We start from the raw sequence: 14,436 nt of genomic DNA, 5'->3' as shown, positions 1-14,436 counted from the left end.
AAACAAAACCCGAACAAATTCGGGAATGGCGCTCCACATCACATTTTTAATTTCCCAATACATTTATGAATGGCAGTGAATGAGTTAAGCAGAATTTGCATGCGTGGTAACTTACACTTTTTCAAAAAAAAGAAAAAAAAAAACACAAAACATGTTCAACGAGACTTTCAGGCTTTAAAATATGAAACCGGCCGTCACGAATAAGTCGATCTCCTTCGTACGGAGTCAAAGCGCGAGCCTGGACTTATTTCTAAAAGTAAACTTCATTAAAAAGTCCATGTGGCTTGTGAAGGTGGTCCGGCGTGACTTGAATGATGGTCTCCCCAAACAAAGCTGCTACACAAACCGTCGAATTATCTCTGTCAAACTTTGGCGTAATCTGAGTTGATCCTCTTAAAAATATTTCAATGAAAACATTTGCACATCAATTGGCTCCATGGCAACGCTGTGTGTATTCTTCTCGGGAGGAGGGGGTGGGCAGGATGGGGGGGGTGGCTCTTTAACACTGAGCTTTAGAAAAGCACATCTCCTTCTGTTGTGTTGACAAACAACAAAACAAACAATATTAAATGGAGGAGCCGGGGCTCTTTCACACCATTGATGGATCGAGGATCGGAAAAGGCGGCTGGGGTGGGGGAGGGGCACTGGGGGGGGGGGGGGTGTTGAATTGAACACTCAAGTTGGAGACGTCAGTAATTATATGATTGGTGCTTTGGGATATGTCGTTATACATGGGCTATAAAGTCCACTGAGAGCGTTTGGAATGAAGAGCGAATCCAATGCAGGACCCTTCATAAATATTCACTGAGCCACCTCATCAGTACTTTATGGTTGCATATTATTGCTGCCACTGTGAGGCCTGGGAGGAGTTCCTCGCCCCCTAGTGGCAGATCAATAAATTAGACCAGGGATGTTCAAACTTTTCGCAAAGGTGGCCACATTTGGTGTGTTGAAAATGTAAGGGGGACAACCTTGGCAGACATTCTTTACGTATAAAAGCAATTAATTAAAATAAATTTTAGCGAGCTATTCTGTGTTTCCGTTTCGTTTTTTTTAACTCATTCACTGCCAGATGATGTGCAAAAATGTGTCCGCTCGTTTTTTTTTTTTTTTTTTGTGAGTTACCACACATGCTAATTCTGCTTAACTCATTCACCGCCATTTAAAAATGTATTCGGAACTTGAAAATGTGACGTAGAGTGCCATTCCCGAATTTGTTCGAGTTTTGTTTTTTCATGCTTGGGTGCTGATAAAGCGCTGGCCATGGCCTCTGGCAATGTTTTTTTTCCCCTTTTTTCGATGTTAGCACTTAGTTTAGCTTCAGCCGTTTTTAAAGCACAATATAATCTATAATCCAATATACAGTGATACCTCGGTTTACGAACGCTTTAGCTCACCAACTTTGCGCTTTATTAACACTAAATTCGCGAGAATATAATGGCGTACAAACTAGTTTTTGGCGGACGAACCAAACACCACAGGTTTTTGTCATTTTCACTCAAATTGCAGGACCCACAGAAAATTGAGTTTTAGGACTACATAAACATTCAATGCAGTGTAAGAAACCTTAGACTATGTTCTTTCATCAGAAAACAAGTTAATTCCTATATTATATGGAGTCATCTGAGATTGAAATGGGGGCACCACCCCTGGGGAGGGGGGTGGTGAAAGAATATATACCAAGTACCGGTATTCTATGGATATAGAAATGTTAGAAGTCTGACATGTATAACTGCACAAAAATGTTTCATAAAAAAGAACTATACATAGTGCAAGTACAGGTAACATCCGACTTATGACCATCTTGAGTTACGACCACCCGTACTTATGACCACGATCTCCAGACCCTATTTTTAAAATTTTTAATTGTACGCCTGGCACTGCAACGCGCTAGCAGGCCGGCAACGCATACAACAATTTTGGCCAGCCAGTATCTCACCCTCACACAACAATCGACCGTGTGATGGCACCAGAGGAGGTGGGGGCGGGGGGTGTTTTCGAGTCACTTAACCTCTGAGTCTCTATTCAACATTTTGAATGGATTTCAACTTACGACTATTTCGACTTACAACCACTTGGTCGGAACGGAACTTCAATTGTTACCTGTATAAAACATATATGATATATGTAACTGTATTGAGTTGACATAAGATGGCAATAGTGAGGTAAATAAATAATTTAAAATACATCAAAAGGGACAAAAGTATGCACTGAGGCACTCTATGTATTTAAAATATGATAAGGAAGATGGCTAGTGACCGGAGGAAACTCTAACAAAGAACAATAAGCTACCAAAATAAAACAGGAAATTGAAAAATAGCTACATCCTTTGATCAAAACCTTGTGACGTCGAGATACTTTTTTTTATTAATATAGTGCTTTAACAACTGCTATAGCTGTAACAAAGCGCTAAAATGGACACAAGTCAAATGCTGCCCCCTCGTGGAAAGGAAAAACATTGCCAGAGGTCTGAGCAGAGCTTTATCAGCACCCCCCGCAAAAAACAAAACAAAACATAACCCGAACAAATTCGCGAATGGCGCTTCACGTCACTTCACTTTTCAATTCCCAAATAAATGCGGGAATGGCAGCGAATGAGTTAATTTCAGCTATCTGAAGCATTTGTTTTGTTATATTTTAAACATGCATATTAAAATTGAACTGACATTGAAAATTGAAATTGAATATTCACTGAACTTCACTTTTTTGAACACTTTAATTCACGTTTAATTGTCGTCATTTTAGAAAATTGGAGGGTTCATTCAGTCAATTACTCATATGCTAATTTTCAGTTCCTAATTGAGCCTTTAGATGGCGGCACTTAGCACACGCAAGTAGTAATGCTACTGCCTAATGTATTAATTCTACATGAGGGTCAGATGTTATTTATTTTATTACGGAGGCTGCGGGCCGTATGAAAATTAACCGTGGGCTGCATTTGGGCCCTGCGCCGCACTTTGGACATTATACACCCACATTGAAATCAAACTTGAATGGGTTTAAAATGCATTCAAATGAAAAAAGTCACATATACATATACATATACATATACATATACATATACATATACATACACCTACACCTATACCGATACATATTTGGTCCTGAAAAACTGACTAAACAAATATACAAATAAAAATATAAAAATATAAAAATATAAAAAAATGCATACAAATGAAAAAAAAGTCAGCGTGTGTTTGTGTAGTGGCACAATGATGTTGTGGAAACAACAACGCTTCCGTCGTTCTTCCTTTTACATTCTGGAGAACGAGAAGAACATGGGATTCGGATATAGCTGTTGGCTGAATAAGGATTTGAATGGCGGATTCATTAATTAGTTGCTAATCGGCACAAACAGAATAAAACAAACGTCTTTACTTTAAGGCCGGGGATGCACACTTGGAAGTAAGTCATGCAAATTATGCAGATTTGTGTTGGTTATTCTGACAAAGATGTTTTTGTTTGAGGTGCTTTAAAAGATTGCTCCTTCCTGCCACTTTATCGATTGCACACACCCATAAATAAATCAGAAGGCGCGTTTGAATTATGAGTCTGCTTTGCTCGAACAAATACTGCGTGGTGATTAATGATATGGATTGTTCACGAAAGATTTAATGCCATAATTCACATGTCACATGTGTAGTACAGCACACGCACTCATTTCATTAGCGCCCCAGTTCAAATATTAGTTCTTAAACTGCCATTCAAATGCGTATTCGGACTCCCAAACGGGATTTGAGTCTGATTCAGCTTTTGTCCTCGCCAACTTTTTTTTTTTTACAGTTTGCTTTTCCGCAACAACATGGCAGTCTGATGCAACCCAAAACCAAGATGCGGCTCGTAACTCTGCTGCAATCCACGCCCGCAAACGTAACCCCCCTCCGGTCCTCTCCATAAAATGTGCTTTAATCAGTGGAACATCAATTAAAAGCCAACAGTTAGAAAGAAAATGTCACCTTGCCGTTTCAGGGAAAGAAGCCTTCTCCCCTCCAGCTTTCCAGTGGAGAACTTTCAAATCCTTTCTTATGCTAATTTCCTGATGGAGGCTGTGTGCTACCATGGTACAAATCCATTGACTTTGGAAGAGCTAATTATGTTTGCAAAGTTTTCAAATGTCCAATTAACACCAAATAGTTTTATGACCAAATAGGAGAATTCAATAAGAATGAAGCTTGCGTTTGGGCTAAGTTTTATTTTTGAAAAGGTCCAGAAAAGTAATAGCTATCACCACTTTCAGGCATATGGAAACTTATGGTGCCTTATTACTGCACAACAGTGGCTTGTCTTTTTAACATCATGATATGTGCCAAATAGTTTTCCATTTCAAAATGACAATGAAAAAAAAATAGATACATATACATATACATATACATATACATATACATATACATATACCGATACATATTTGGTCCTGAAAAACTGACTAAACAAATATACAAATATAAAAATATAAAAATATATTAAAAAATAAATATAAATATAAATATAAATATAAATATAAATATAAATATAAATATAAATATGAATATAAATCAAAACTCTTTTTTTTTAAACATATTGGTTCTCGTCAGTTCTTGACCCAACTGAGCGCACCTGAATGCATCACTCGACTCAACCTTTGCTTCCTTATACGTCACTTCATTGTGTTGCGTCTCGTTGCAGCCAACGCATTATCCTCGTGTCAGGTTCCATTGTAAGCTAGCATGTTTGTCTTGTTCAATGCCGAAAAAAAGCAGTATTGATTACATTGATTATGATGAGAAATGTTTCATTTTTCGACCAAATCAGTTTTCGAACAAATTACTGGAACACATTATGGCCGAAAACCAATGTTTGACTGTAAATTGGCAACTTACTGTAGATTCCCAGCCAATCAACAACAAAAGCAAATGACAATCTATCCGAGTCATCCAAACATTGGCTCAGCTTCAATAATAATAATAATAACACTTAAAATATCAGAACTCAAACTATGTTGTGTCATTGTCACTTGAATTCCATTGCCCACTCATTTTTTAGTTTTAGGACCACATAAACATTCAATACAGCATTAGAAACCTTAGACTCTTCTTTCATCAGCAAAAAAGTTCATTTTTAATTAAATGGGTCTGAAGTTATATGAGCTTGAAAGGAGGGCAGCCGTCCAAAATACAATTCAATACATATATATTGGTTTATATCGCGCTTTAACAACAGCTGAAGCTGGAACAAAGCGATAATATGGAAAAAAGGGGAAAAAACAGTGCCAGACGTCTGGCCAGCGCTTTATCAGCTCTCAAGCATGAAAAAAAAAAGAAACAAATTCGGGAATGACGCTCTGTCATATTTTCAATTCCCGAATAAATTGGTGAATGGCTGTGAATGAGTTAACTGTATTTACTGTTTTGCATATATTGCTCAATATTTCAAAATAACTCGTGGTAATATAGCAGCAGTTTGGCTTCGGGAGGCGGGGTTGGTGGGGGCGGGGGGCTGCTTGAAAGCAAAATATGGAAATTGGAACTGGTTGCTGGATAGTTTCCAGTTTGCTTCCCAAGTACTACTGCGGCGCCCTTGAGCAAAGAACACGCCCGCCTTCCCCTCCGATATTGCTCCGGGCAAAATCGCACCCCGAACCCTCCCATACTGACGACTCTCTTTGTGCATGTGTGTGTACCCCTGGCCAATTCCATCACTTTTAATAATGAAGTGAAAATTATGAAAATTTAAAATTTGCCCTATCACAATGTAAAATGTAAAAAAGGGGGGGGGTGTTCTAGATCTACTTTTGACTTTGCAATAGAAATTGCAAATATCCCATTTTGAGACTGCCCCCTTCTTCGATGAGAAGGTTTCTTCAGCCGTGATCTGTACTTCTTTGAAGGTGTCGGATGTTTCGCTCCTTATCCAAGAGGCTTCGTCAGCGAACTGAAATCTTTTGCTGGTAGTTTTTGGCCCTATATATATATATATATATATATATACAGTAAAGTCTCGTTATATCGATATCCAAGGGAGTCCGAAAAAATATCGATATAACCGGGACTATCGATATATCCGACCCTGTTTGCATGTAATTTTCTCAGTGCGTGCATAGAAATAGTATCGATATAACCGGGACTATCGATATATCCGATATCGATATAACGAGACTTTACTGCATATATATATATATATATATCCACACAACCAGGATTGTCCACACAACCAGGATCTACAGCAATGATATCGGAATGTCATTCGGGCTGGAGAAATGTAGTTGGATGGTGACTAAGAGGGGCAAGGTAGTGCACACTGAAGGGGTCTCACTCACTGAAGGAACAATAGCAGACATTGAAAACAGCTACAAGTACCTCGGTATACCACAGGCCAATGGCAACCTCGAATTAGCAACAAGGAAAGCGGCTACGACCAAATACCTCCAGCGGGTGAGGCAAGTCCTCAGAAGCCAGCTCAATGGCAAGAACAAGACCCTGGCAATAAACAGCTATGCCCTGCCAGTGATCAGATACCCTGCAGGAATAATAAGGTGGCCAAAGGAAGAGATTCAGACCACGGATGTTAAGACCCGAAAACTCCTCACCATGCACGGAGGGTTCCATCCCAAGTCCAGCACCCTGAGACTGTACACAAGCCGTAAGGAAGGAGGCCGGGGACTAGTGAGTGTGAGAGCCACTGTCCAGGATGAAACATCCAAGCTCCATGAATACATCAAAGAGAAGGCTCCAACGGATGATGTACTCAGAGAATGTCTCAGTCAATGGGGAACAGAGGATTAGGTGCTGGAAGAGGGACAATCATGGGAGGAAAAGCCCCTACACGGGATGTACCACCGAACCATAGCAGAAGTGGCTGATCTCAAGAAGTCCTATCAGTGGCTAGAGAGGGCTGGCCTAAAGGACAGCACAGAGGCACTCATCCTGGCTGCCCAAGAGCAGGCCCTGAACACCAGAGCCATAGAGGCAGGGATATACCACACCAGACAAGACCCAAGGTGTAGGTTGTGCAAAGAGGCACCTGAGACAATCCAACACGTAACTGCAGGGTGTAAGATGCTGGCAGGGAAAGCCTACATGGAGCGCCATAACCAGGTGGCTGGCATAGTCTACCGAAACATCTGTGCGGAGTATGGACTGGAAACCCCAAGGTCAAAATGGGAAACACCTCCCAAGGTGGTGGAGAATGACCGAGCAAAAATCCTGTGGGACTTCCAGATACAGACTGACAAGATGGTAATGGCCAACCAACCTGATATCGTGGTCATAGATAAAGGGGAAAGGAAAGCCGTTGTCGTGGATGTAGCGGTCCCGAGTGATGGGAACATCAGAAAGAAGGAACATGAGAAAATCGAGAAATACCAAGGGCTCAGAGAGGAGCTGCAGAGAGCCTGGAAGGTAAAGGTGACAGTCGTGCCTGTGGTGGTCGGAGCACTTGGGGCAGTGACCCCCAAACTCAACGAGTGGTTGCAACAGATCCCGGGAACAACATCGGATATCTCGGTCCAGAAAAGCGCAGTGCTGGGAACAGCACGGATACTGCGCAGAACCCTCAAGCTTCCTGGCCTCTGGTAGAGGACCCGAGCTGAAATGGGGACAGACACCACCCATGGTGGGTGAGACGAGGATTTTTTATATATATATCCCTACTGTCCACACGTGGTGGTGCGAGACTCTGCTATGATTGATCCTTGCTCTCAGGTTGGGGGGAGCAGAAGACTACTCCCTGCAGCTACACTGATTACTTCTATTTTCCTCACTGATTACTTTTATTGTCCTGCCTGAGTATGGGGTCTACGACTGGCCTGATTGCCCCATTTGCACTGGTATCACCTCATCAGCAAAACTAAGCCTATGTTGTCTAAGAGGTCAGTTGTAGGAACGATCCAAATTGAACCTCACCCCACCATGGCGATTTAGTGAAGGGTTTTGCTGTTTTATGAAAATAGCTTCTTTTACTCCCCTTTCAAACCATCTATTTTCTTTCGCTAAGATTTTAACCTCATTGTCGCCAAATGAGTGGTTGCTAGCTTTTAGGTGCATATGTAATGCAGATTGAGGCCCACTAGTGTTATCCCTGCGATGTTGATAAAGTCGTTTTTTTGAGAATTTGTTTAGTCTCCCCAATGTATTGCTCCATACAATTTTCAAATGAAAAACGTCCGACACCTTCAAAGAAGTACAGATGACAGCTGAAGAAATCTTTTCATTGATGGACCTCTCCTGTACGACTGAGAGCTTACACAGACTACCCCTTTCTGTCCTTTGGGTCCAAATAATGGCTTTGGACCGAACAATGCCGAGGCGAGTTGGAGCGTTTGCAGTATATCAAGCCAAGTGGCGCCCATGTGATAATTCTCCAAAGTTAAACAGCCATAAACGGCTTGAGAACTCTGACCTTCACAATCTAACTAAGCAAGAGGAGCCAATGTAGCGGAACAGACCCATCTAGGCAGCCGCATGATGATAAAGCATAGCCCCCCTCTCCCAGCTTTGCTAAAAAATAACTGTATGTCTTCCGTGACATATATAGTGCCAGCATTTCAATACGATCCCAATTTATTTTGCACTCAAATGGTTTATTGTCGGCAGTAAAGCATGTGCGGCAGGGGAAGGCGGAAGGACGCGGCTGCCTCGACGGTGCAAGCGAGCGCGTCTCAAAGGCACATTGTTCTCCTTTTTGCAGCTCCGGGGGCGCTTGGCGTTCGTTGCCTGCGAGAAGGCCGTAAAAAAAAAAAAACGATCAAAACTCATAAAGCTTATCATTAGTCTGCCTCTTGTCACTCACTCGAGCTGTTTTACTCGCAGCCGGCTGTTTTCCTCTGACGACTTTCTGCTAACTTGGGAGTAACTTCCAATGTGAGACAGACGAAATAATTTGATCTCCTACTATATCAGAGGCGTTATAGAACATCCCACCTTCCCGGCTGCAAACACACACACACAGACACACACAGGCGCGTACTCGCGACTCCGATGAATTTACAGACGTTGACGCTGTGGAGCGGGATTTGTCACTTTGTGTCAAAAAAGTCATCACGGGGATAAAAAGGAAAAATCGCTTTAGCGCGCCGTGAGCCTGTGCCACCATGCGGGGCCATTTTACAATCCTATCTGCTATTCAGACGGCGAGCGGACGAGCTCGCCGTGCATCTTCCGCACACGCCGTGCCCTTCACACTTGTCATCGCACCTCCATAAACAGCATCCATAACAATTGAGGCCTCTGAAGGGGGGAGGGAGGGCCTATGCTATGCAGAGGAAGTCGCGGCTCCGTCATCCTTTGCAACCAAATGGCTGTTTCTTTTTTTTTTCCAACATGGCTTCCCGCCACGAGCAGTAATTACATTTTGCAGCAAACGGCCCTTTAACTCAATGACTTCCATTCACAAATATATTCGGGAATTGAAAATATGACGGACAGCGCCAGTCCCGAATTTGTTGGGGTTTTGTATTTTCTTGTTTGGGTGCTGATAAAGCGTGGGCTTGGCCTATTGTGAGATATTATGGAATTGGACAATTTAAAAAAAGGGAAAAATCGACTTCATTCCCAATTAGACTTTGCACAGATCTGATCAGCTGCATCAGAATGCATGGAAAATATTTTGCATCATAAACAAAATTAATAATAATAATACATTACATTTTAAGCACCTTTCAATGCTCTCAAGGACACGTTACAGTCACAGACAAGCATAGGTACTATAATAAATAAATTACAATTGATAATCAATTGCAATTCCATAATTTGTAGAGGGACGCCAATAAGCAAACACAACCATCTTCACTTGGACTATTTTGATCTTCGATGAAACGCTAAAAGGACAACCGACGTCACTTTTTTGTTTCTTAACTGACATCAGAAAAACATTTTGTAGCATCTAAAATACGCAAAACACGCAGTATGATGTTTTTAGTCAAATGCAAAACACCAATAAAAATGACTGAAGTGTCTAAAAAGTACTTTTTTGAAACCGGAAGTGGGCAGTTTCAGAAAGTCCCGCCCCCAGTTCGTGACGTCACACCAAGCCGTCTTGCATTGCTTGTGAATCGAAACAATGGCTTCAGATTCGGAGAATATGCTTTCTTGTTACTCGTCCAATTGAATGAATATGAATATGATTCAAATAGTTCTGAAGAGGAAAGCATACATGTTTGCAATCGATTAAAGAATTTATTCCGTGCCATTTTGAGGTATCTGGGGGCGGGAAATGTAGCACAAAAAGAGGCAGAAAATGGCCATTAATCAGCCCATTTCCATGGGCTGATTAATTCCTTACATGGAACTTTGTCGCCCCCTACTGCCTCTTTTTTTGTGCTACACAAGGTTTTCAGACCAGCCAAGTACAGCCAAATGCATTGACGTGACGGAAGGACTGCTACAATGTGCCCTTTTTTCGATCAGGGCGTTCCTTCAGTGACGTCACGTACGGACTCGTCACCAACTCAAAAACAAGACTTCCGGAATATTCAGCGCGAGTCTTAAAACATAAAATATAGCTACAGTAAAGTCTCGTTATATCGATATTCAAGGGAGTCCGAAAAAATATCGATATAACCGGGACTATCGATATATCCGACCCTGTTTGCATGTAATTTTCTCAGTGCGTGCATAGAAATAGTATCGATATAACCGGGACTATCGATATATCCGATATCGATATAACGATACTTTACTGTATATGCTGTGGAATCTTTGTAAAATACGCTCAGTAGAAGTCATTTGAAGTGATTTTAGAAATTATGGACACAAGTTGTCCGGAGACGTCGGTTGTCCTTTAAATATGCTAATTTTACCCTTTAAAGCACAGGTGTGAAGTCAAGGCCCGGGGTCCAAATGTATTCTAACTTGTGAAATTCCATGATGCTTGTTCAAGTCCGAACCAAAATTTCAAACTGTCCCATGTAAAACAGTCATTATTTTTGACTTCAAATTTGAAAACTAGTTATTCATTTCTCATAATGTCAGACTGAAAAATAAGGATCGTCAAATTTCTGTCAAAATAATAATTGGCCGATAAAGCACTGATCAGACCTTTGGCCATGTTTTTCATTTTTACGAGGGGGCAGCATTTCCCTTTTTGTCCATGTTAGCGCTTTGTTACAGCTTCAGCTGTTGTTAAAGCACTATATAAACTAATATGTAGTATGTATTGCATTGTATTTTGTACATCCGCCGTCATTTCAAACTCATATAACTCCAATCTCATATAATTTAGGAATTAACTCTTTTTTTCCGATGAAAGAAAAGAGTCTAAAGTTTCTTATGCTGCATTGAATGGTTATGTAGTCCTAAAAGTCAATAATCTGTGGGTCCTGCAATTCAAGTGACAATGACAAAAACCATGGCACTGAAGTGGACACATTTTTGCACATCGTCTGGCAATGAATGAGTTAATGAATGAATAATGGAGCGTTTAGTGAGAGGCTCTTCTTATTTGTAGAGGAAATCTTCACAGCGGTGTAATTAATCATAATTAAGAACCATTTTGACAAGAGCTGAGGGAGCCAGCTCGACAGCGCTGCCCGCCTCTCCAAATTCCCACCGAGGCTCGCAGGAAGCGATGAGAAGAAGGCGGCTAATGAGATCCATTTCCAGTCGCTCTTGTTATGATCTTTGCTTTCCTTTGTACTAAGGTTCATCATCGGAAGGCTTACAACGGCTGGCTGGATAAGAAAGGATGCGCGCCACTTTGTTTCTCCGGACCTCCTACGCCAAACCGATTACATTGTACCTCATGAAGGCTAAGTAGCATTTAATTCTATCGCCCTCACGTATTCATCATCTGCCGCTGATTTATGAGCCTAAAATCCCGACACTGGAAATGTGGGGGAGGCGTGGCATCGCTAGGCCGGTTTTGGGGAATTTCGCACAATTAGCAGCCAGCTAGCTCCTTATACGTTTGTGCTTGAACTCATTCACTGCCAGACGATGTGCAAAAATGTGTCCACTCCAGTGCCAGGGTTTTTGTCATTTTTTTTGTCAATTTCTACGTTATATGGTTCTGGAGTTATCTGAGCTTGAAATGGGGGCGGTTGAAAATAAAACACAACAAAAAGCAAATAAACACCCAAATAAATAAATAAATAAATATAATACGACTCCGACCATACTTCCAAAAATGTTGATAAACATTCATTTTATGTTAAATAAATGAATAAATAAATAAATACATTGATAGATAAATTAATAAATAAAATACGACCCCCACGACATTATAAATACCCAAATAATAATAAAAAAAAAAACTGGACACTTGTAAATATGGGTTGTTGCAATATATCTAAATGCATTTCTTGATTCTGCACAGTCATGTACAGTCTTGTTTATAGAACGGTTTTTGCACATCTACATTTGCACAGTATACAGTTGACATTTTTATTTTGTTATGCTTAGAATATCTTGTTTTCTATCCTTTCACTCCCACCCCAACCCCATCCCTCTTCAATTGCTGCTGTGGACTGCAAATTTCCCCATTGCGGGACGAATAAAGGTATTCTGATTCTGATTCTGATTCTGATAATAAATACCCAAATAAATACATAAATACATAAATAAAATAAGACTCACCATACTTCCAGTGTTCAAAAGTGTTGATAAACATTCATTTTACGTAATAAAAAACCACAAACCACTAAATAAATGAATAAATAAATAAATAAATAAATAAATAAATAAATAAATAAAATAAATAAATAAAAAGACTCCCACCATACTTCCAATGTTCAAAATTGTTAATAAACGTTCATTTTATGTAATAAATAAATAAATGAATAAATGAATAAATGAATAAAAATATGAAATAAGATTCCCACTATATTTCCAAAGTCATCAAAATGTTGATAAACATTCAGTTTATGTAATAAATAAAAAACCTAATAAAACACAAATAAATACATAAATAAATACATCGATAGAAAATGATAAATAAATAAAATACAACTGCCAACACACTTCCAAAGTGTTAAAAATGTTGATAAACATTCATTTTATGTAATAACTAAAAAAGACACAAATAAATAAATAAATAAAATAAGATTACCACTACGCTTCCAAAGTGATCAAAAATGTTGATGAACATTCATTTTATGTAATAAATAAAGAAACTTTGAAAAAAACACACATATAAATAAATAACTACATTGATAGATAAATTAATAAATAAAATACGACCCCCACGACACTTACAAAGTATTCAAAAATGTTGATAAACATTCATTTTATGTTAAATAAATGAATAAATAAATAAATAAATACATTGATAAATTAATAAATAAAATACGACCCCCACGACACTTCCAAAGTATTCAAAAATGTTGATAAACATTCATTTTATGTTAAATAAATAAATAAATAAATAAATAAATAAATAAATACCCCTGAATATTCCGGTGTTCTAGAGGGGCAGGCAGGTCCGTCGGGAAGTCTAGCCTCAGATTGATGAGCAACAGTGTGGTTTTCCTCCTGGCCACGGAACAGTGGACCAGCTTTACACCCTTAGCAGGGTCCTCGAGGGTGCATGGGAATTCGCCCAACCACTCTACATGTGCTTTGTGGACTTGGAGAAAGCGTTTGACTGTGTCCCTCGTGGAGTTCTGTGGAGGGTGCTTTGGGAGTATGGGGTACAGGAACGCCTGATACGGGCCGTTCGGTCCCTATATGACCGAAGTCAGAGTCTGGTTCGCATTGCCGGCAGTACGTCGGAATCGTTTCCAGTGAGGGTTGGGCTCCGCCAAGGCTGCCCTTTGTCACCGATTCTGTTCATATCTTTTATGGACAGAATTTCTCGGCGCAGCCGAAGCGTTGCATGTTTCCGTTTTGGTGGCCTCAGTATAGCATCTCTGCTTTTTGCAGATGATGTGGTACTATTGGGGCCTGCAAGTGGAGCTCTCCAACTCTCTCTCGAGCATTTCGCAGCTGAATGTGAAGCGGCTGGGATGACAATCAGCGCCTCCATATCTGAGACAATGGTTCTCAGTCGGAAAAGGGTGGAGTGCCCTCTCCGGGTCGGGGAGGAGATTTTGCCTCAAGTGGAGGAGTTTAAGTATCTGGGAGTCTTGTTCACGAATAAGGGTGTAAGGGAGCGAGAGGTCGACAGGCGGATCGGTGTGGCGTCTGCTGTGATGTGGACTTTGTACCGATCTGTCGTGGTGAAGAAGGAGCTGAGCTACAAAGCAAAGCTCTCAATCTACCGGTCGATCTACGTCCCAACCCTCATCTATGGTCATAAAGCACACAGCAAATTAATGAATAACTCGTTTTCAAATCTGAAGTCAAGAATAATGACTTTTATTGTGGTTGACTTCCAAAAATATGAAATTTTGGCTCAGATTTTAGCAATCTTCATGGAATTTAACAAGTTTGATTTGCTTTGGCGGGCCGAAAAAAAATGATGTGGCGGGCCGGATTTGGCCCGCGGGCCTTGACTTTGACACCTGTGCCGTAGGGTGGGAGATAAGGT

The sequence above is a fragment of the Hippocampus bargibanti genome, linkage group LG05, assembly GCF_051943395.1.
Source record: "Hippocampus bargibanti isolate YZ-2025 linkage group LG05, ASM5194339v1, whole genome shotgun sequence".
In the NCBI taxonomy this organism is placed as follows: domain Eukaryota; kingdom Metazoa; phylum Chordata; class Actinopteri; order Syngnathiformes; family Syngnathidae; genus Hippocampus; species Hippocampus bargibanti.
The sequence above is the reverse complement of the archived record's forward strand: the minus strand, read 5'-3'. Positions refer to the sequence as shown.